The sequence below is a fragment of the Pinus tabuliformis genome, chromosome 9 (assembly GCF_031772625.1).
Source record: "Pinus tabuliformis cultivar Carrire ecotype Pingquan chromosome 9, CPIR1, whole genome shotgun sequence".
NCBI classification, from domain to species: Eukaryota; Viridiplantae; Streptophyta; class Pinopsida; order Pinales; family Pinaceae; genus Pinus; species Pinus tabuliformis.
Window position 1 is genome coordinate 278,894,862 of NC_142307.1, and position 23,915 is coordinate 278,918,776.

The following is a 23,915-nucleotide window of genomic DNA, read 5'->3' on the forward strand; positions in this document are numbered from 1 at the left end:
TGACATTTTAGCAGACTTTTATTGCTTTTTATGCTCTTTAAAAATTACGAAAAGTGAAAATCATAGGGTCTTCTTTTAAGCCCTTTTCATACTTTTTCAAAAACGAAAAGGTTGTTGAGTACTTTCTTGTTAGAACTCGTAAAAGTAAATGAACAAATCGTCCACTCAGTATAAGTTTACCCCTTTTACGAACTGAGCGAGGACTGTTTACGAAAAAGGTATACGTTGATCAAACATGGTCAATAGAGTTCTCTCTTATATTATTTTATCCTTTTTCGGACCCGAGAGACTAAACTAAAAAAAAGAACCTGATGGAGTCTACTTATGTTTTTCTTCTAACTCACTAAAAATGAAAAATGTCAAGTTTTACTTTCTCCAGGCTCTATAAAATTTTACGGTTAAAAAGTGAATGAGTTTTCTTTTTGTGTCTTTTTCAAACTCTTAAAATAAAAATACATAAAGTTACCCCTTTACTAGACTTGTAAAAAATTAAACATTATAGGACTCATTAAGCATGACGAGACCAAACCATTCCTTCTTAGGGTTCGTTAAAAATACTTCGATGGACTCATCCGAAGGATGAGCTTACAGTCCAAGCATATGTTATCCTCCTCAAGCTTGTAAAAATAAAGAGGTACTTGGAAATAATGGTGGGGGAAATTGGGAAAAATGTCCATTCTACATCATCAGTTAAAAGGTAGCATGTCGCTCTTGAACACGGTGCTCCATCACATTCATGTCCAGGTTGGGAAATCCATTTTCCTTACAGTTAATCAAACCTCATTGAAATTCTTCATGGTTTTGGGTATTATCGTTAAGTCAAATGCTGCCAAATCATTATAGTGTCATTATGTGTTCAAGAGAAGTTCAACCTTGGTTCAAATCCTTTTGAAAAATCTTTACCTTCACTCGCGTCAGCCATCCTTAAGTCAGTCTCTGCAATTATTTTCAAAACTTGATATAATGTTTCATGTCATAGGCTTTCCTATGATGAATTGATTCCTATCGACTTCAACTCATTATCTACGAAGCTGATTTAGAAACCTTTAGTACCTTGAAGCATGCATGCCTTAATGGCAGGTTTTTCGCTTTCGAAGACAAGTTCTCATCATTGGCCTTTGATCGCATGATTCTATGAGTGTTCAACTTCGTATCACATATTCGCACTTCATCGATTGTACTAGGAGTACCTTGAGAACCATTGTCATTATTGGTGGTTTCTCTCGCGCTTGTTCACAGTTCACATCATTGACCAATAATTAAGTGGTTTCTGCCATGTTCAACTTCGATGCGTTCACTAGCATGGTTAGAATCGTACTATGGATCGAGAGATGGAGATCAAGACCCTGGATCTAGTTTCATCAATCCAAGTTGCAAGGATATTTTATATTGATGATTATGTAGATAGATGGTTGTTTCCATGTTGTGTCTACCATCTATATGCTTTACTCTAAGTATGGGAATACCTACCTCAAAGATGATTTTTGATATATATTTTGCATTATGTTCCCTTGAATGTTCCTTGCAGGTTTTTGACCATTGCCTCTGATCCGATCCTCAGAATGATAAAGCACTTCAATCTTTTAAACTTTATTTTTAGACTTTGCACCTTAGGTGACAATTTGTTACACGTCAATTTGTTGCCATGGCACTTGGTCAGTTTATGGATATTTTTACCATCTGTGAACATGTTGAAACCATCTCCCTTAGAAGTTAAACAACTCAAATTATGTTAAAGTACATGAGAAATTTGGGTCAAATAGCCCTTACACCTTGATAAGTTCCACCTGCGTTGATTTCTCTAGTGTTTCCCGCGCATGTGCTGAAATTGACTTTGAGAACAACGCAGAGCTATGCTCTATCTGTAACTATAAACCCGCGTAGGTGAAGTCAAGAAAATAAAAATAAAACGTACATTCTAGAAACATAGTTGGTCGAATATTTCCCAGTTGAATGCTTCCAGGTGATGAATATTCAAACGATAACCCTCATAAGATGCATCTATATCCCTTTTCTCATGGTAACCTAATCCTTCATTAAAGGAGGTTCATCCTCTTCTTAGGGATCTGAAACTTCCCCCTCTTTGATCTATAAAAGGACTAAAGGGTTGAGGGATGAAGGAGGTCGGAATTCAGAGAATACAAACTTATGTTGTTAGTTTGAGATTAGAGAGCTTTTCATTTATGGAGGAGATTGAAGGCATTTGGAAGGGACGTCGCGAAATCAAGGCAAAGGTCGTAAGGCTCCTATTATCTTCTGATTAATACAAATGAGCACTTTCTCCCATTGATTTTGTCTTTTGTGAATGATGAATAGTTTGCAATTATTTATTATGTTCATTAAGGCAAGTTCAATCCCTAATTTTCTTAATTATTAGGTTAAGTTGTTTGAATTATTATATCACATGTGATTTTGATACTTTTATGGTTTATGTTTGCAGGTCTTATCAAGGATTGAAGAGCTGCATCATGTCACAACTAGGGATCTTCATCAGGCACTTCGTGAAATTGGTAAGAGGTCTATCCATTATCTAGACTACTTATAATTTGAACAAGTTCAACTTAGGAAAAGAGTCAATTCATTTGTCATGATTGTTTCTAGTTTCCATTTAGGATCTAGGGAGATCGCTCTTGTCCGCAAGAGGGATTGTCTGATGTAACAAAAATGTTGGAAAAGTAAAGAAGACAAAAGGAATGGACAATCAACTAACAAACTATCAAAGACCATACTTCTTCAGGAAATAGAATTATCAAATGCAAAGATGGTTATATTATTAAACAACATCCACTACTAGGTACAAATATTTTTTATATGGATATTGTTATTTTGACAGCAGATTCATGTTGTTCCCTTACCTCTGGAAGGGTTAAAGGCTACGACTTGAGCTCCAATTCTGTTATATTCAGGTTCAACTCAAACTGGACTCTAGCCACTTCTACCTTGGCATCACGCAAACCCATAGCAAGCTTTTGTATCTTTGCCTCCAACAACGCTTCCTTTGGGATAAGCAATTCTGGCACTGTTCTATAGGCTTCTGCCACCGTGGCCGCAATATGGGTGCTTTGCGCTTGAATTTTCTCCTTGGCCTGCAATGCCTACGACTTCTCAGTGAACATTTGTTTGAAGACTGTGCTACCATCATGTAGTCATTGGGTCAGATCCCTAGTGTATGGCTTCAATTAGCTTCCATTTACCCTTCCCGGAAATGGGTTCTCCATTCAACTTCACGAGATGAACTACTCCACCATCTATAATCTCTTTGATAGCATATGGTCCCAGCCAGTGCATCTGAAATTTCCCTCGAAACTTATAAAACTGACTGTCATATAGTAAAACCAAATCATTTACCTTGAAGGTGCGCAGTTTGATGTGTCGATCGTGCCAAGCTTTTTCGTGTTCCTTTTGAACCTGCTGATAGAATCCAGCCAAAAACCTATGTTCCTAAAGCTCCATTAGCTGTGTGATCCTTTCTTCTAAGGCTCTGTGGTCCACCATTCCTATGAAAGCTGCTATGCGTACACTAGGCACAATATACTCCATAGGCATGATAGCTTCCATGCCATAGACCAACCTAAAAGGTGTCTGATCAGTAAGCTTTTTACAACTAGTTTTCTAAGCCCATAATACTGTTGGTACATGCACGTCCAAATCATTCAACTGCACGTTGAAATAATTTGTTAGCATGTTCTCCAATATCTTATTAAAAGCTTCAACCATTCCATTGGCATGAGGATGATAAGGTGTACTCTTTTGATGGTAAACCTGGAACTCTTTTGTCAGCATACTGATCGTCTCATTGAGAAAATGTGTACTGTGATCACTCATTAGTACCTTTGGGCAACCAAACCAGGTCAACACATATTAGAATATAAATTTCTCTGTTATTTCCCCTGTACAGACCTTCACAAGCTGTGCCTCTTCCCTTCTGTTCAATTATTCAATCGTAGTGATGATATACCGTGCACTTGTTTTCTTGCCTGGAGGCTGAATCAGTCCTACAAAATTAATTTCCCATTTCTCAAATGGCTGCAATGACACCTGCGGATTTAGAGGCATCTCATCCATCAACAATGTCCTGCCCATCCTCTGACATGCATCACATGCCCTACAATATGCTTTAGAGTCTTTATGCAGCTTCGACCACCACAACGCAACGTGCAAAATCTTTTGCACTGTTGCTTTCCCCGCATAATTCCCTCCCGCATCTCCTCCATGAGCTTCAGTGAGGATATTGGTTCGTTCAAAATCAAACACATAACATCGAAGTATCTCATCTAATCCCATCTTATACAAATGCCCTGCAATTACAGAGAAATCTGTCGCGCGCACCGCCAATTCTTTCTTCTGTTGATTGGTATATCATTCTGGAGCCGTCCCTGTAGTCAAAAAGTGGATAATATCCACAAAGTGATTATCCTCTATGAACACCATGAAGAGCTATGTTTCAGGCGTCCCTTCCTCCAAATTAGTATGTTCTTCTCATGTTTCAATGCACGATATATGGTTTAGTCCCGCGTTCAAGCTTCCTAGATTCACAATTACTTCAAAATCATATTCTTGAAACAACAATAGCCACATGCATATTCCCCCCCCCCCCCCCCCCCAACACAGGCTTATTGACTAGATACTTTAATGCAAAATGGTTTGTGTACATCTTGAAATATCCACCTAGTAGGTAATGCCTGAATTTCTAGAGCGCGTACACCATAGACAACCCTTCGTGCTCTGTCATTGAATACTTCTTTTTTTCTTTTGACAACTTCCTTCTTGCAAACACTATAGGATGATCCATATCTCCTTCGCCAGCCTGTGTCAGCACTGCTCCTAGCGCAATACATGAGGCATCCACATGCACATGAAATTCCTTCTTCAAATCCAGGAAGACTAGGATCGGTGTTTTCTCCTTCAGTACATCTAGGCTGCACTGACATTCTTCATCCCAATAGAATGTAGCGTCCTTCTTCAATATATTTTCCATAAGCGTGGTAATCTTAGCATAACTTTTGATGAACTTCCTATAGTATCCAGTATGTCCCAATGTTGCGTGCAACTTCTTAACACTTCTTGGCACCTCCAAATTAATTATGACAATGATCTTAGCAGGGTCCACTACTAATCCTTGTTTGCACACCACTTGACCCAAAAATATTTCGAAAGGGATGCAGAATAAGCATTTCTTCAGGTTTAGCACAATCTGATACCTTCAGCATGTATCCAACATCAATCGCAAACTAGCTACATGGCACTTTACTAGACCAAACACTGTCCAATCATCAAAATATACCTCCAAGAACTTGTGAATGAATTCTTTGAACGCCGTGATGAATACGCGCAAGAAGATCTCTGGTGCATTCTTAAGTCCAAAAGGCATCACTTTATACTAGAAACATCCCCATTCTATCATGAAGGTAGTATTACTCATGTCTTCTGGCGTGATCTTATCTGATGGTATCTAGAGAACCCATTAGTGAATGAATAGGCCTCCTGCCCTCCAACATTATCCAGTACTTCATCTGTGAACGGAGTTGGAAAAGGATCATGAACGCAAGCATCGTTAAGCTTCTTGATATCTACAAAAATCCTTATTTCATTCTTCTACTCCTTTTCTTGAATGACCATTGGAATTACCCAATCATATACCTCCACTGGTTCAATAATACCTGCTGCAAGCATCTTGTCCAACTCCAAGCGGACCTTTTCCTTGTATTTGGGATTAAGGAGATATGGCCTTTTCTTAACGGGCTTTGTATCTGGTTTCAAAGTTATTTTAATCACTCCTAGATCACCTATGATGCCTTTTAAGTCCGAACATTTGGTAGGAAATAAGTCTTGATATTTGTGAAGCAACTCAATGACTTTATCTACTGTAGCATCATCCCAGTAATCCCCAATCTTTGCAAATTCTGTCTCCACCTCTGTGCCAATGTTCACTTGTCTTGTCCTCAATGGTGCGGTGATGTCTGGATTCCCTATCTGTGGTCCCTCAACTTCGCAGTGGCCTTCTACCTTTGGGATGTTAATATTCATTGGATCCTCATCTTCTCCTTCAGAAATCACATTATAGCATTCCATCGCATGATGCAGTTGGGTGCTCCAATCTGGTTGAATCAATTCTAAAGGATCCTGCGGTATTCTGAAGATTGTTGCCTTAACCTCCTGTAGCGCTTCGTCGATGCTTTCGAACCCATCCTCAAAGTTGAAGGTCATCAAAAATCCTTCTCTCAAGATGTCCCACTCCGCGGTACCATGGCGGAGCTCTGTTTCCAAGTACCAATTCATAGGAATGATGTCCAAAGTGTGACAAAAAATATGCACCCACTCTGGTTGTGGCTCCATTCCATAGACCTTAGTCCATTTTGCTAAATGATCGTGCAGATCATTTCTTCCATCATATTTTTCAGTTAGCTGAACTTTCGAGCGACCAAACCACAATCTCATCATTCTTTTGTACTCGTGCCATTCATCAAAACTATCTTTATGCGTACCCCACCACCGTGCAGGCGTAGCACGCAGCGCCAAATCCAGCACTTGGAAGCGATGCTTCTCCGGTACTTCCCTTTCAAATGCATCCAAAAATTTATCTACATCAGTCAAACTGAATTAATAAGGTAAATTTCTTACCTCCGATGACACACAGTGCAATGATTTAGTCATCATATTACAATGCAGCGTAGATACTTCGTGCAATCTATTCTACCAATGCTCTAACTCTTCGTCTGAATCTGAGGTGCAGGATCTTTCACGGTCCCATGCAATTCATCCATAAGCTGTCGGATTAACCCAGTCTTGATCTCGTGTTGTTATCTTATAGATCTAATCCAGATCATCATCGCTTTCCTCATAGTCACGGACCAGTTCAGTATAGCGCAATCCTTCTGCAGGGTCCAATGGAACTACAACACAGAGCGATTTTCTTTCAAATGACATAGTCCACTTCTTCAAGTTGATGACCCAATTCATGTTGATAGACCAATAAATTCACAGGAGCGTGGGATATGGATTGTTGTCATCAACAATCTCTATTACCTCAAAATCGGCCAACGCGCTCGCACCTTCTATATCCACGGTCACTCCATGCAATCTCCCCATAAGGATAATATTTTGTTGATTTTCCATTCTCAATTAAATTGGAGACCACTACAAACAGTCACATACAACCCCAAATCCAAAATAACTTGATCCATCTCATAGTCTCCTATTTGCGTGGCAAGCCTCATCTCGTGCCTTGTTCTTGTCTTGTGTTTGCCTATATTTTTTACTTCGTGGTGTCCTTCGGAAGCACCTTCCTTACCGACACACTTATTTATCAGTTCTTGTAGCCCTTGCATGACCTTGCTATCACGCAACCTCTTATTTATCAGTTCTTGTAGCCCTTTCATGACCTTGATGGAGAGGTCAACCTCTTTAGATATCTTGTCTTGACTTCTTGAGGTAGAGGCCTCAACAAATCTTTTCTTTGCTTCCATGAACATTTCCTCCACGTGCTCGAAATCAAACCCAACCTCCTTTTTTGGAGCCTTGTGAACCCACTCACTCTCTTTAGGTTGCTTTCCTTTATCATCACTAGTCATCATTCCACTTCGCAACCCAATATTCACATTAGGATCCTCCTCGCGGGGCTCAGCCCTCATCATCTGTAAATTCTGGGTAGGCTGCTGAGGTTGTGCCTTCTTCTCCTGCATCTTAGCTATCATTGTACGAAATTATTCTATTGTGTGGTCAAACTAAGTACAGTATCAGCATTATGGGCATGTATGGCTTGTACACCCCCATGTGTAGTGTCCTGACACCCCGCAATTATAGAAAATAACTTGCCCTCGACCTCTACCAGGTCCTCCTCCTCCTCGATCTCATCCATGCCCCTGATATCCTCTGCACGCTCCCCCAGCACCTTGATCTGGAGGCCAAGGTCTATTTGTATTTGATACGCGGGCGTTCTTTCCATCATTAATTCACAGCTACGACAGTTGCGCTCATTGTGGCCCACCGATTTACAAAAATTGTAGAATAATTGTTGCGGTGTCTGTACAAATTTTTACAGCAAGTGACAATTGTTCATTACATGTTTTCCAGCTACCTAGCAGATATTGCACCATAGCATGGGACCTGTACTTGGTCCTGCGGCAGCCTCCTATCTTAGGGGCATTGGCCCTCCCCTTGTAATATAATTCACAAAAATAGGGCAGTGATCTTTATGATGCCCTTGGATTTTACATTTTAGGCACCAAACTTCTTCACGCACCTCCGGCCAAGCAATTTTTTCCTTCTTCAAGCTTTGCAACTCCAAGCAAGGGTTTTTCAACTCCACATGAATTTGTTGAACTCCCAAAGCAGTGTCCTGAATAGGTGTTTCATGCAATCTCATCACAATCACCAATGCTTCCGCCTCGGTCCCTATCTTTTGTTGTGATAATGAAATCCTTGAGTGGGGCAGGAGTGAGGCTACAATCCATTCGTGGTGCTGGATATCTGTGATATTCATGTTAGCTTCACACATCTGGCACTTCAGTCTCTCATCCAACTCCCAGGGTGTTTTTCCAGGCCTCATCATGATTTCCTTGAATCCAATGACTGATTGCAATTTAGACTTGGGCCTACCAAATTCCTTATTCAGAGCAGTCTGAGTGTCCACTAACGATGTCAGTGGATTATCAGTACAATACTTAATGTATCATGTCAACGCGTGATCTTGTAGAGTAGTAACCAACTGCGCCTTATTTATATGATCATCTATAATATTCCATGTCGTCCATACAACCTTCGCAACAAAACCAAAATTAATATGGGTCCTCACTTCCCAAGCCCTTGAAAACTGGCAACTTCATGGTATTCGACATATTGAACGGTGGCAGAGGTGGTGGTGGTGTCGGTGAAGGTGGAGGTGGTGTGGAAGGATGAGATATTCGTGGAAAACCATGCTTTATCAACTGTACACCGCTCCCTCTTCGTCACTCGAAGGAGGTTCTATCAATGGGATGTATTCAGGACCTGCTCTCTCCATATTTCTAAAGAATCGTCCACTTCGCGTAGATTCAAACATCAAGGTAGTGGCATAACCTACTTTTCACAAAAGAGCATTTCAATCCAAGTATTCAAAGATTTCAAATACTTACCCTGCGGTCCTTTGAAAAAGAGTCGCTCTGCTTCATTGTAGCTGACTAAGGTATCGACCGCAAATTCTTTCACAAATCCTCCTATGACTCGATCAAGCCAGTGATCGACAACGCACGCAATCTTATCTTTAGAAGCTTCCAACCTTCGCACCAGCTCCAGGGTCCACACTATTGGACCGTCAAGCATCCACCTTCCTTGGCCGTCTGCCAATTTAGTGATCCACTCGTATAGTTCGATCAGGAAGGTGCAAAATAAAATTTCGTGTATCTCTGTGTACAGATATCTGTCCAACCATTGTTCTTTCATTAGGCATGGATTTTTGTTTTCTTGCGCCACAAATTCATGGATCTTTCTATCCAACCACTTCTTAATTTATTTCTTTGTCAGATTCTAGTGATGCGACATCACACATCTCTTTATGCAGATCCTAGTCCCGACAACGAAACCATTTGTTGGCTTAGTGGGTCCTGACCCAGGTTCAGAGTTAGTTGCACCAAAAAATCCCTACACTACTAGCCCTTTTAGCATCAATCCACAGAGCGCGGACTGAAGTCTCACCCGAGGTAGTATGGGGGGATGTTGGAACCAAGTTTCTACACCCAGATATCAGCATGATGTCATTTTATTCCCTAAATATGCCTTCGCGCATATCGATAAGCCTTTATGGCTTATTGATATAACTCCCCTTAATCAGCCTCAGGACCTCCACAAATATCTACAACAGTCTTTGGCGGACCTTGAATAGACTAATCATCTACTTACGTGCATCAAAGATTACTCTTAATCCAACAATTACTCAGATCGGCCTAAGTGTTCAATAACTTTAACATACAACAAGATAATCTTCGCGTAAACAGTTAACATCAATTGCGTTCATATAACAATATAAATCATGTAAGGTTGCGCATAAATACACCATTATTTCATAAACCCATCACAACATAAAGTGCATTCATATAAAAAAAAGTAAATAGATAAACACGGGTATTTCTGCAACAATCTTCTTTATTAATATTTAGTTTAACTTGTAGACTCAAAACTTCCCTGCGCACTCAGTTGCAGACTCTACTCTAGGCCTCTGCGCACAGAGCTGCAGAGCCTTCCTTCTACTCTAAGACTTCTACGATCTTTCTTCTATTGACCCATTACAAGCATCTTCCTCTTCTCTTCTCTTACTTTCTTAGACATCCTAAGACACACCTATTTATACAATCCCATGGTTCGTAGACCATGGGTAGATCCTCAAAAAGCTTACTCAACTTACATAAAGAAGGGTAAAACCCTTTATGAATCTTTAATTATCTATGCACTCCACGACCATAATTCATAGAGACTTTATATTTTTTACATCAAAACTTGGGATTTTTGCCCCAAAACTTGGGCTTTTTCCCCAAATTTGACCCAAGGGACCCCATCCCAACAGGCATATTTATTTCCCAAGAGAAATACCTAAAATATATGTTGAAAAAATTTCAAATGGATGACTGTAAATCTGTCTATACCCTAATGGAAACTAGATGCAAGCTATTTGCAGATGATGAATCGCTTGATGTTGACTAGAAGATTTATATATCGATGATAGGAAGTTTGTTATACCTAACAACTTCTTTACCACGCATAATGTTGGCAGTTGGACTAGTGGCACGATATCAATCAACACATAAACATAATCATCTATTAGTAGAAAACAAGATATTCATATATTTGAAAGGGACTACAAACTACCAACTATAGTATCCAAAGGTAAGGACTTTATAATAAAAACATACACAGATGCAGATTGGGCAAGCTGTGTGGATGACAAAAAAAGTAAAAGTGGTGGTGCATTCTACCTAGGAGAGTCTTTGGTAGTATGGTTAAGCAAGAAACAATCATCATTTTCTTTATCTATAACAGAAGTTGAATACATAGCAGTTACATCTTGTTGCAAACCAGTGTTGTGGATGAAACAAACACTACAAGGTATGAAGGTAAATTTCAGTGAACCTATATCTATCAAATGTGAAATACAAGTGCAATAAACATTTCGAAAAATCTTATGATTCACTCAAAGATTAAAAATATCCCTATAAAGTACCACTTTGTCAGAGAGCAAGTGGCTAAGAAAATAGTGAAGATGGAGTACACACCCACAAAAGAAAAAACAACAGATATATTTACAAAGCCTCTTGCTAGAGAACCGTCTGAATATATGAGAAACAAGTTATGGATAGTTCCTACAAATTCTTTTCACTAATGTGATTTCAAAAGGAGAACCTAAAACATTACAAAGTATATGAAATTAAGCATGATCTAACGGGTATATTATATGAGTAGGAAGGAGTAATGAAGAGGAATAAGAAGCCTATGGTTATGTCAATAATTTGAAGTAGTTAAGAAGCAACAAGAACAATGGTATCATCAAATTATGAGATCAAGTCACTTTCTTCATGAGCTAGCAACATCAATTAGGTTCACCATTCAAAAGTTCATTCTTTAATGGATTTTTTTTATTTATGTACACATGTATATATCCTATACATAAGCTTGTAAATAAATATTTTGAAACATACATAGTCCTGCTAAGACATTTGCATATCCATTCAAAGCATGTTGGAAGATAAGGCTAACTCATTGTATGATTTCATCATCGGAAATTTCTCAAAATACTTCATCTTCTCGTAAGTCTAAATGTTTATATTGTTAGGATATTTCGACACATAGGAAATAGTTAAGTACAACTTGGTCTAGTATAGAGTTAGGTATAGAGTTAGGTAAAGTGTGTTTATTTACTATGTACATTTTGTAACTTACAATCCGACGGTCACGATATGTAGTGATCCGACGGTTCATTCTCTCCTCGGTATTACCGACACTTGATCCGTGGCTTAACACCCGATTGGTCCATGATCTCTATTTAAAGAGCATGGAGGGTCATTTGTAGGGTAATCCGTTTATGAGAGAAGCATATGTAAATTTTCATTCTTTTATTAATAAATTGGCTGAAGTGGCCGCATTGGCTCAGGCCATGGACTGTTTCCCTTTTTTAGGGTTTTAACCACATCAAAATACTGGTGTATTGATCTGTGATCTGTTTGTGAGCGGTGTCCTTTGGTGTTCTGTCTGAGGAACTTACCCTGTAAATTCCTACATATATGGAATGGATTAATGTACATTATGATGATCCCTATATTTAATTGACATTTGATCTATGAAAACCTTAGATCCACTCAAATATATACTTGGAAGAAGAAGCAAAGAGACTACTATGGAAATAAAAATGGCTCTTAAATCAAAAGGAAAACAAGTAATTAAGCTATAATGCTACATTCAAAACTAAGATATCTTCAAACATGTATGCTACCATCAAGCCTAGAGGAGAAAATTTTATTCATCTTTCTGTCGAGTTTCCAAGAAGTATTTATCATGAAGAATCATGAGATCAACATATGAACCACACTATTTGCAAGTTTCATATGAAGAAATCTATATCAACAGAAGATCAAGTACAAATTGTTGCAAAGATTATTTCATGCATAAATCCTTTCTATGATTACAAAGAACTACTACAGAAGAAAATTATGAACATCTTTCTACAATCAGAAAAACAACATGTGATAAAACTACATTGCTACATTAGACAACATCACCATGACTCCTCTAAATCCTTCAGCATGTATCATGAAGTAAAATATTCGTTTGTTATGTTATATTAGAATGCAGGAATGTGAATGAATTTAAAAGATGAATGTTGGAAGTATTGGAAAATAAATTCCTTGAATTGCTTCCGCAACATGTGGTATTGTTAGTTATCCTTGGCACAATGAGTTCAGTATATGTTTTAAAGAAAAAGAAGAAGGGGGAAAATGTAGATCTAAATGCAAATGATAGTTAATGAGCCATTGCAAAAATCTAAAGCTTACCATGAAGCAAAATTTTGCAAAGATATTTCACTAGCAAACTAGAATGTATTGAAAATAGAGGGAAGCATAATTTTGCAAAGATATTTCACTAGCAAACTAGAATGCATTGAAAATAGAGGGGAGAGAATACAAATTTTACCAGTGCATTCCATTGAAAAGGGACATCACCAACATTGATACATTCAACAATTAAATAAGTGCATACATTCAAAATCTATAAAAATAAAAAATAAAAAAAAAGAAGAAGAAGCAAATGAACAATCATTCAAGGTTGGATAGCATATTCTTTACAATCACTTCTCTTCACTAGTGAATTCCATTGAAAAAGGCATCACCAAGATTGAAGAATTGAAACCAAAATCTAAAAGATCAAGCAAGAATCTCAAAGAAAGAAATGGCAGGCCAAAGGCCACTGAGCGCTCAAATTAATTCTCAATGAATTGTTGATGGAAAAGTAACGCGGAAAAAAGTAATGATTGTGTGGTATGGATATTATTATGACTATTTTAGAACTGACAAGGATAGAAATACAAACAAGATAGTCAGTGAATAATTTGCATATAAATTTATTGGGAAGCACCGATCATAATTTTAATTGGGCAACACTATACGTTGAGGAAATTTGTAGCAAAGTAATGCATAACAACATCAACAATAAGGCAAGAAAAAGAATGTTAGCGCAAATAAATATTGAACAACATTAATATATTGAAGTGCACTATACATTGGTTCTTTTATTATATTGGACAACATCCATATGGAATTGGCATATCGTGGCCTTTGGATATCATGATTACTTGTGTGTGGGTTTAACATCTTTAAAGGGTTAATACTTGTGCATTCAGTAATGAAATGATATTTTAAGGTTCACTAGATTAAAAATAGTCTATGAGACCATTAGTTTCTTGTTTTTCGTGCTTTGCAATTCCGTCTTTTTCTAATTCAAATTGATGATGAGCTGACCCAAACTTCCAATAATCCCCTAGCTAAAAAGACAATGCCAAAAAACTGATGCTAACTCACCCAACCTTCCAACAATCCCCTCCCTAACTGCCAAGAAACTGATGCTAACATGTTCTCATAACTTTCTCTGATGTCTTTGTGTTGGATACCTATACCAATAGGTTTCATATTTCATGATTGGCAAGAAAGGCCAAATATGCTCTGCTTTGGTATCCCAAAGATCCCATATTTCCTAGAAAGCAAGAGGTGGGTAAAGTGTTTCAAGTATTGAGGACCTTATTTCAATTTTGTGGATGATTCAACAGTCTAATCTGGATCATGCCATGTGTTCAATTTTGAGTTACAGAATAGAGAAAGAAGTCTGTCCAAACTGTTTAATCTTGGCAGACAAGTAGTTTAGGTAGAGAAGCAAAGGTTCCCAACAGCTTAATCTGGGACCTTGGAAGAGATAAGGGTAGAAGTAGATAGAAAAGAAAAAAGAAAAAGCCAAAGAAAAGAAAAGGCAAGTAAGGGTTTGCAAGTCCAAATGCACCCTCTATGGAGAAACAAAAAATGCTAGGGAAATAGCTGGGTAGGCAGTTGTGGTTGCAGAAAGGATATTTTCACCATTACACATATGTCAACAGGTGTTGCCAAGGCAAAATCTATCAATAGAAAAAGTGGTTAATTCCATCATATTACAGCAAGGAGCATGACTAACTTCCTTCTTCCCCTTTATTCCATTACTAACACTCCCTTTCTTTCAGCTGAGATTTATGAAGAGAGATCATGGTTTTATGGTGGTTCTAGTTCATTCAGAATCCACATTTCTTGTCTAAGATCTTTTCATTTTGATCTACTCTCAAAACCAAGTCAATTTCAGATAAACTCAGTAAAATCCCTTTCATTTGCTCCCTTCATTCATATTAACCTCTAATTTTACTATATAGCTCCCCTATTTTACCCCTTCCCCTAATAATACTAACACTAAGGTGTATAAAGCCCCAAATCTTATATACTCCCTCCCCTTGGCATTATAGCCATATGGTCTTCAAAAGGGACCAAAGTGACATCTGGTCACTTTGGTGAACCTGTCCCATCCCATTCCCCCTTGCTGCAAGTCAAACAGCTCCTCAAACCACCATTTGCATTGAAAAACCCTTACAAAACCCTATTCCTCCTTCAAATCCTTTGCAAAAGTTACCAAAGTTAAAAAACCCGCCTCTGGCGCATTTCCAAAGGGTTAACGCATTATGGGTTTAATGAAAAATCATTCGAAAAACCAATGAAAACCCATAAAACCTAAAGTTCCCCGCCCGCATATAACCCGAGCACCTCCATACTCCGCCCACCGTCGGATCAAGGCCTGAAGATCTGACGATCCACGTCAATATCGGAGCGGCTCCCACTGCTGTACTTTACCGCCCGAGATGCTGACGTTGCGTCACGTCAGGGCCTCTCCACGCGTCAAACACTGAGGTATCTCGGAGCCGGGCCTGACAACTTCCCCGCCGTACCCAAACCGCCCCGAGAAACCGTAGCGGTTAGCTTTAACCGTAACCGCTACGGTCCTAACTGCCACCTATTCTCCGCTAATTCATCGCCACGTCGCGTCCGCTCGTACTCACCTCTGCCATTCGTCCACCTGTCCGCTGACGTGGTTGCCACCTCATCACCCCTTGGACCAATAATTCACTGCCACGTCACCCACGACGTCAGCTGACGTCACCTCACCGTGACCCACCATGACGTCATTCTGACGTCATCATGAAAAAGCGCCAAAATGGTAAAAAACCCATATTTACCCAAAAAAGCCGCGTTTTTCTCACTTTCGCTCCTGTCGCTATTGTTCTCCCTGCATGGCTGTTTACGTCCGAATTTCCGCCAACCTGTTGATTTAACCCGGGCGACCTCCTCAGCAGCAAACGTGCACACCTGCTCGACCTCCGCTCGCCAATTTACAGGTATTTACAGTTGTCTTGCCCTCCATACCACTGTTATCGAACTTCAATTTGTTCAGAAGGATAAAGGCACCTCAAAAACTATATTTACACCGCCCATTTCCCTCTGCAAGTCCACATTTGCCACTGTGAAGTCGAAAAACACCAGCCGAGCCATAATTCCGGTAAATTCACCCAAAAGCAATATTCACTGTGTATTCTCAGAAAATTCCTTGTTGGTCTCAATTTACCCGCAAAAAGAGGACATAGTTAGACCTTAAGAGAAGCTCTGCTCCTAAAAAAACAAACAGTATTTCAATTGCTGTTGAGTAAATTCCCCTCTGGTGTCCAAAATACAAACTGTCTTTATAGAGAATCACCTCTATTCTGTGTTGCTTCCATTTTGACTATTCACCTACAATTGTTGCACTTTGAAGAACTATGGAGACTCCTATTGCTCTAAATATCAAGCCCCTCAATGCTCGTCACCAGGAATTAGCATGGAAACCCCTGGGAGACATGGATTACCAAATGCTGGACTGGTTCCCTATGGGAACCAAATACAATATCCAGATGATGAATGAGTTAAAAGCCCAGCACCTGAGTGGGGCAGACATCTTGGGAATTTGGGACTCAAATTTACCCATCTTCAACCTTCCCCAAGTAAATCCTATGCCAGAACTCATCTACAGCTGCCAGGAATGTTATGACCCAACCCAAAGAGCTGTCATCAGCCCCACAGGCTCAATCCTGTTCCAGATTACCCCAGAAAGTATAAATGGAATGCTGCACTTCCAAACTGCCAAGCAATTGACTCCCCTCTCTATGCAGAATTTGATAAACAAAGGGACCAAGCTGTCAAATGACCAAATCATTAAAATCAATCAGTTGTTTGTAAGACCAGGCTCTGAATCAGTCAGAACCCCTCCTATTGGGTATCACTACTTGAATGATTTGGGCAGGATGTTAGTGGATTTAATCAGTTATGTCCTAGGATTCAGGGGGATAGAGGATGTGGATGATAGCCTAATGGCAATGCTGTCTATATTCTCTCCTGGTAAACCCCCAGCTGTACATTATGACTATGCAACCTACATTGCAGATAAAATCCATGAGCAGTTTATGAACTTGAAGAGGGAAAGACTATTCAGGTATACTTCATATATATACCATCTGTTCTTGTTCTATCAGCCAGCCACCTTCTCTGTTCCTTTGAAACCACTCAATGCCCAGGGAATTCCAAGGTCAGTTGTGTTCTGGACTTCTATTTTTCATCATATCTCTGTATCACCTTACACATACACTGAGTTCATTGACTTATTCATCTATCCAGTCATGACAGTATTGCATGGTACTCCTCCTCCTAGACTAACTGATGACATGAGGAGAATTCTCCATTTGAATAAGTCCTACAGCATTGGTAATTGGTACTTCTACCAAAACCACACAGTCATCAGGATATATGGCTGTGAGTTGAACCCATTTAGGTTGCCAAGGTATGTCCCCATGAGGCTTTTTGCCTTGGAATATTTCAGACAGTTTGGGAACTCAGGCTATCTTCATTTTCAGAGCAACAACAAGAAGTCACAGTTGAAGGTAAGGAACCAGCTGGGTCCTTTCCTATATAACAAGAAAGAAGAGGGATGGAAAGAGGCAAACACTATCCTGGAAGGCCTCAGACTGCAAACCAGCTTTGAATGGATACCCTATGACCCCAATCATGCTATCTCCCTCAGGAGGATTAGATACAAATTGGGTAGCTATGCACACAAGAGACAACCTGAGATTGAACAGTATGCCAATGCATCAAATTGGGAGGAGGGTACCCTAGAGGAGGGAATTACTAATGAAGAGTTACTTGAGAGAGAGGCTAGAAATATGCAAAAGGAAGCTGACTTGGAAACTTGTGGACAGGTGCCCCTCTCCTACAAAAAGCAACTTGGAGCAGCTGCTACATCATCAACAGCACAGCAGCAAACTGCCGAGAAAGCACCACAGACAGCAAGCAGAGATAAAGGGAAGCAGGTGGAACAGCCACCTCCACTGACAGAAGAACAAGTGGACACATTACTACAGCAGCAAGAAGAGATGGAGCAGCAGGAATTCGGGCAGCAACAGGAAGAGGAACAGTTTAGTGAACAGCAGCCCTTGCAGCAAGAAAAAGTGACTGATCCTCCAAGCTCCACTGAGCAACAGGCTCAGACAGTGGTGCCTCCTAGAGCAGAAACCACTGTTGATACCTCGGTCCTCCAAACCCCACAAAAGGAGGACTTCACCAGGAAAAGGGATAGAGAGACTCCCCTGACTTCATCCATTAATCGGGGAGAGAAAAGACAAAGACTAAATGACTCCCAAGAGGATGACATAGCAGTGAGGCAAGCAATGGGCATGGGCCCACCCAGTGGAGAAGTTTCAGCCAGTTCATCTCAGCATGAACATGATAGAACTATAAGAGGAGAGGTCAGCTCCTCCAGCCAGCACAGAGAGGGACAGTCAAGCATCAAGCAGCAATTTATTGACATCAAGAGGAGGAGTGATCCTATTAAAATTCGGCTGTACGATCATTTGCTGAACCTGGCTCCTACAAATCAGCAAAGACTCATGTCTGCCTTTGATGTAAGTGAGGGCAAGATGATCATGAGTCACTTCATGCCCACAACACTGCATCCTCAATCCACCTCGGATTACCTAAGAACCAACATGGAGGTGCTGGCCAAAGACATACACCCTATGGATAAGATTGAATTACATAAACAAACTGGTGAAATGGTGTATGCCTCCTTGGCAGGTGAGACATTGGAGAACTACAAATTGAAGAGCAGCCTTGATAATACAGCCTCTCAGCTGGAATTGGAGAGAGCATCATCACAAGCCAAGGACAACCGGATCAAGTCCTTGGAAGAGGTAATTATCGAAATAGGACATGATCCTAAAGATGTTAAGGGTATCCAAGAACTCCTGAAGATAAGGGATGCAGACATGGCAGCTTTAAGAAAGAAAATCAAGCTCCCAGCTACCATCCATCCACAAACAGATGAGGTTGCCCAGCAAAGGCAGGAAAAGGATGCTACAGACCTGCTGGTATCCCTGTACAAGGAGCTGGTTCGAACTCAAGACCAGCTAGGACAATCAGAAGCTGCAAAGGCAGCACTACAAACAGCAATGAAGCAAAGAGAAGAGGGCCAACCCTCCCAGCCTCCTCCTGTGATAATTAATCTTAAGGAAGTCCCTCCAACAACTACTCCTCCTCCTCAGCAAACGGGAACTACAACACCATCTACAGCAACGACTACACCAACACCAGGACAGACTCCCAGTCTGGATATGCAGAAGCTACAAGCTGAGATCCAAATTCTTGAATCCCAAATGAAAGAGCTTGATGAAGTCAAGAAGACTTTGGCCAAGGTAAATGATAAATTTGACAAAAGCAAGCAGAATGAAGCAACAAAGGAGAGAGAGATAAAAGCTCTAAAAAAGAGAATAGCTGAACTAGAAAAAGAGCTTGCACTAGAGAAGGTAACAGCAGAACTAAAGGCAGTCCTCTGGAGTAACATCGGTCGATCCATCACCAATCAGTGGCAGTACATTGAGACTATGGATGAGCAAATAGCACTCATCACCAAGGCAAACAAGGAAATACACAGAGCAAGAGCAAGCCTTGGCCACATGCCAGATGCTGCCAACAGAATGGTCAATGTTTTAAATAACAAAACTAGCTCTCAACTAGCTGCCATGGGAATTACTAACAGGACTGAAACAATCTCAGTAGTTAAACGAGTCCTGACACTAAGAAACCTAGTTGGAACACTGGAGAGGAGAACACAGGACATGTAGACTGAAATCAACAAATTCCTGGACAGATTCCTGGCATTACAGAACAGAGGCCTCCCCAGCATTTTAAGCAGTGTAGGAAGACTGCTCACCCTAGAAAATTACAACAAAAGGATTGATGCCTATGCGGTAGCACAAATTGCAAAACAGCCCAGTACTTCAGCAGACACAGGGCCAGCATCGGGGCAGAATCTGTATGATAGGGTGGATAGTCTGTTTTTTATTATGAATGAAATTCATCATCTGTTTGATACACCACCGAATTTCTTTAAGTATACTGAGGCAGATGAGACTATGGGAGCAATCATAAGACACCAATTGCCCACACAGGAAGAGTGGAGGAATCTGACACAGGTAATCTTATCAGGTCCGAACCCGTGAGGTTGGTTTTTCTCCAGCACATGATCAGTCATACGCAGGCACAATTTTGATGAATAAAATCTACAAGGAAGAGGCAGAAGCTGAGCCAACTCAGCAGAGCTATTCTCTCACCACTGCAGCAGTCACAATCATAGGTGACAAACACAGCATACAGCGCACAAGCCATAAAGTCGGGTTCTCCAGCATTCAATCAAAATATCTCAACCGACTCAGCAGATCCCAAAGGCCAAAATATCTTCTGACAGAACATTAAAGTGCCTTTATTTTGCATTCAATGCTGTAATAAATTTCTGATAATAATATCTCAAAGTTGGTACGAGCATTAAGTCTGAGATAACTCAGGACTCAGATATTTTTGTAAAGAATCGCAAGTATATATTCGCCCCTCATAGAAGCTTAAGGGGTTGTTGTAATTTTCCTTTGAAGAGCTCTCACTTGCTGTAAAAATTCTCAGAGAAATAATACAAAAGGAGAATGGAATTTCCAAAGCTTGGTGTACTTTGATGCATTGTGATGAATGGTGAATGTTGCAGGATTCCAGAGTGTTTCATAAAACAATAAGTTTTCTCAAATCTCTGTATTACATGTTTTCGAGTCTTTTGTTCTCTTTCATTGTCCAGATGTTTTACACTTAATAGCAAAGTAGAAGAATAGTTCCAGGACTTAATCCATGATTACCCTGAACTCAAACTGAGCTATTATCCATGTTTTCCTCAGATACAGTAACAGAAGTGTAATTCTTAATTGCTGCACTTTGAAACTATATCTTTCGCTGTGATAGATATTCCCAGGGATTCAAGTTTGCCCCTGTGACATCTGTCTTTTTCTCATAACCAGTTTGGTGGAAACAGTTAAAAATGAGTGAAAATTCTTGAATGCTTTCATTGTTTGTCTTACCTGTTTCCTGTTATTAATCAAAATTTGTTCTATGAAACATCCAAATGGCCCTGTAAGTTTCACCGGTTCATCTCAAAGTTTCTAGACACCTACTGCTACAGACTCCATTGCCCAATGATACTGGACTCTCTGAATATCACATCACAAGAGATCTGAAGGAAATTCTTCAACCAAAACATAAACAAAACTTGTGCATAATAGCTAGCCTAAAACCCTATCATAAACAGTTACAAATCATAAAGAGAGAGCCCTCTCTGATCACAGTTTGGCTAGAAACAGTGATCCAAAGATTGGTTAGTGGTTACCCCGGCCGTATTCCCTTGGGAGTCAAAGGGAACAACCTGGGTGTTAACATAATTGGCGACTCCACTGGGGACTTCTTAAAAGTTTTTAGATACTATCTATCTTCCAAAGCTACCATCAAGCCTGAAACTAGCCAAGAGGCCTTAGGACTGTTTCTGCAAACACAAGGACAGCTTTAGGGAAGAGCTAACTAGGGAATCTTCATCCTAGCTTTGAAACATATATAGTCATTCCAGAATTCTTACCTAGTCCTTGTACATATAAACCCTCCTGTATAAAGTTCTGAAAGAATACGTAGAAGCTGGCTCCCAAAAGAAACCCAAGGCACACTAGGGCAAACCCTGACCCTGATCAACCCATCATTGTTGATAACCCAAATATCATTCCAAAGAACATAAGGAGACAGCAAAAGCAGGAGAAGCCTGCTGATTCAGATATAAGTTCAGACCAACCTATCCTCATTCCAACTCCTTGCAAAGTCCTTTTCCGTTCCACACCCAATTCCCCTAGTTCATCATCAACCCCTCAAAGCCCTCCTCTCCCATCTTCACCATCTGCACATACTCTTTCAACCAGTTTCCCGCTTGTTACCCCTGTTACACCTGTAATCCCAGCTGTCCCATTTGTTCTTATTAACCCTATAAACCCCATAAACATGGCTAACAGATATGCACCTCTGCAGATACCAGCCAATGCACCGGCTCTACCTCAAGACTACCAAACCAAAATCTCATTTTTTGACTCCAATGGCCCTTTGACAGCTGTCCAGCATGCTAAGAAGATGCAAGACCACTTTGAGACCTTTGAAATAGATGATGACAGTGTCAGGATGAGAATTTTTGTTCAAAGCTTAACCGGGGATGTCAGAACTTGGTTTAGATCCCTGAATGCAAATTCCATTGCAACCCCTGAGTTCCTGTACCAAGAGTTTACCAACAGATGGGAGAAGAAGAAAGATCCTCTACACATACTCGGTGAATATAACACTATCAAAAGAGGTCCCCAAGAAACAGTCTTGGAATATTGTGCTAGGTTTAACAATGTATATAATGCTATCCCCCAGAACTTAAGGCCCCCTCCTGATTTGGCCCTGTATAACTTCCCTGATGGTTTTGATTCTGACATGGCCTATCAGTTGAAAGAAAGAGATCCTCCAACCCTTGCAGAAGCCCAAAGAGTTGCAGTCACTGTAGAGGCCAACCTAATTGCCAAGAGAAACAGGGCAAAGCTGGAAAAGAAGGCTGGTTTGAGAGAAGAGCCCTCAGGCTTTGATCAAAAGTTGGATGCAATACTAAACAGCATGAAGAGACTGGGTGAAAGAGTGGAATCAGTTGAAAGAAAGTCATCATGGGAGGCATCACAAAGCAATCCTCCTAGAAACCCAAATTTTAGGAGAACGCAGAACCCAAACATAGGAAAAACAAGTGCTGACCAAGATATCAGACCCCCTTTTCAAGAAAACTATGCAGAAACTTCCTCGGCCAATCAGCTCAATGAAGATCCTGAAATTAACTTAATGGGTCTGGACGGTAAAAGCCATGTTTTCTTAACACAAGAAGACCATGAGGAGGATGAAAGCAAAACATTCCAAACAAAATCAGGAGAATCCTTTGACTTTAAACAAGGGTATGATACTGCTGTCTATGAAGTCCATAAACAATACAAACTAAGGAGTAGGACTGTAAATGTAAATCAGCCCGAAAAGATAAAGGAGAAACAGCAATCTAAAGAAACCTTAGTCACTGAACCTAATGACAAAACAAACTTGCCTACAAAAGAAGTAGTGGTTGAGGAAGTCACTGAATTACTGTCCCCACTACAACAGCCCACGGCAACCTCATCCTCCCACCCAAATCCGAACATTACCCCTCAAGACATGGGTATGAGGGGCAGGTTCCGAAATCAAGATGAAATCCAACAAGAAGATTTAATGAACAGAGAAAGGACTGCTATCCGTGATTCTAAAATCCAAGTTGACAAACCCTTTGACCTAGGAGCAGAGATTGGCAAGTTAAAGATAGCAATTCCCCTTTCAGAGCTAGCCAAGCATGACATATATAAGCAACAGATCAAAAAATCCCTTCAGCTCACCAACAACAAAGATGATGTAAATGTGCTAGATGACACTCCAGAATTACTGTTTGGCCCAGAGGTAGATGGAAAAACAGTAGTCACAGGGGTTTTACCTTTTTATGTCAGCCTGCATGTTCATGATAAAATACTGCATAATGCAATGTTTGACTCAGGTGCCTCTCACAACCTTATGCCAAAAGCTGTCATGGAAAGATTAAACTTGGATATAACAAGACCATACAAAGACCTGTTTTCTTTTGATTCTAGTCAAGTCAAATGTTTGGGCCTAATAAAAGATTTATGTGTGTCCCTGGTTCAATTTCCCAACAAAACCATACTAATGGATGTTGTAGTTGCTGATATCCCACCCAAATACGGGATGCTCTTATCAAGATCATGGGGAGCCAAACTCCAAGGCTCCCTGCAATTAGATATGTCATATGCAACCATCTCTGTATTTGGGCAACCAAAAAGACTTTATAGGGAAACACTCATAAAGTATATGGTCAGCAGTGAAGAAAAGCCTCAAAAT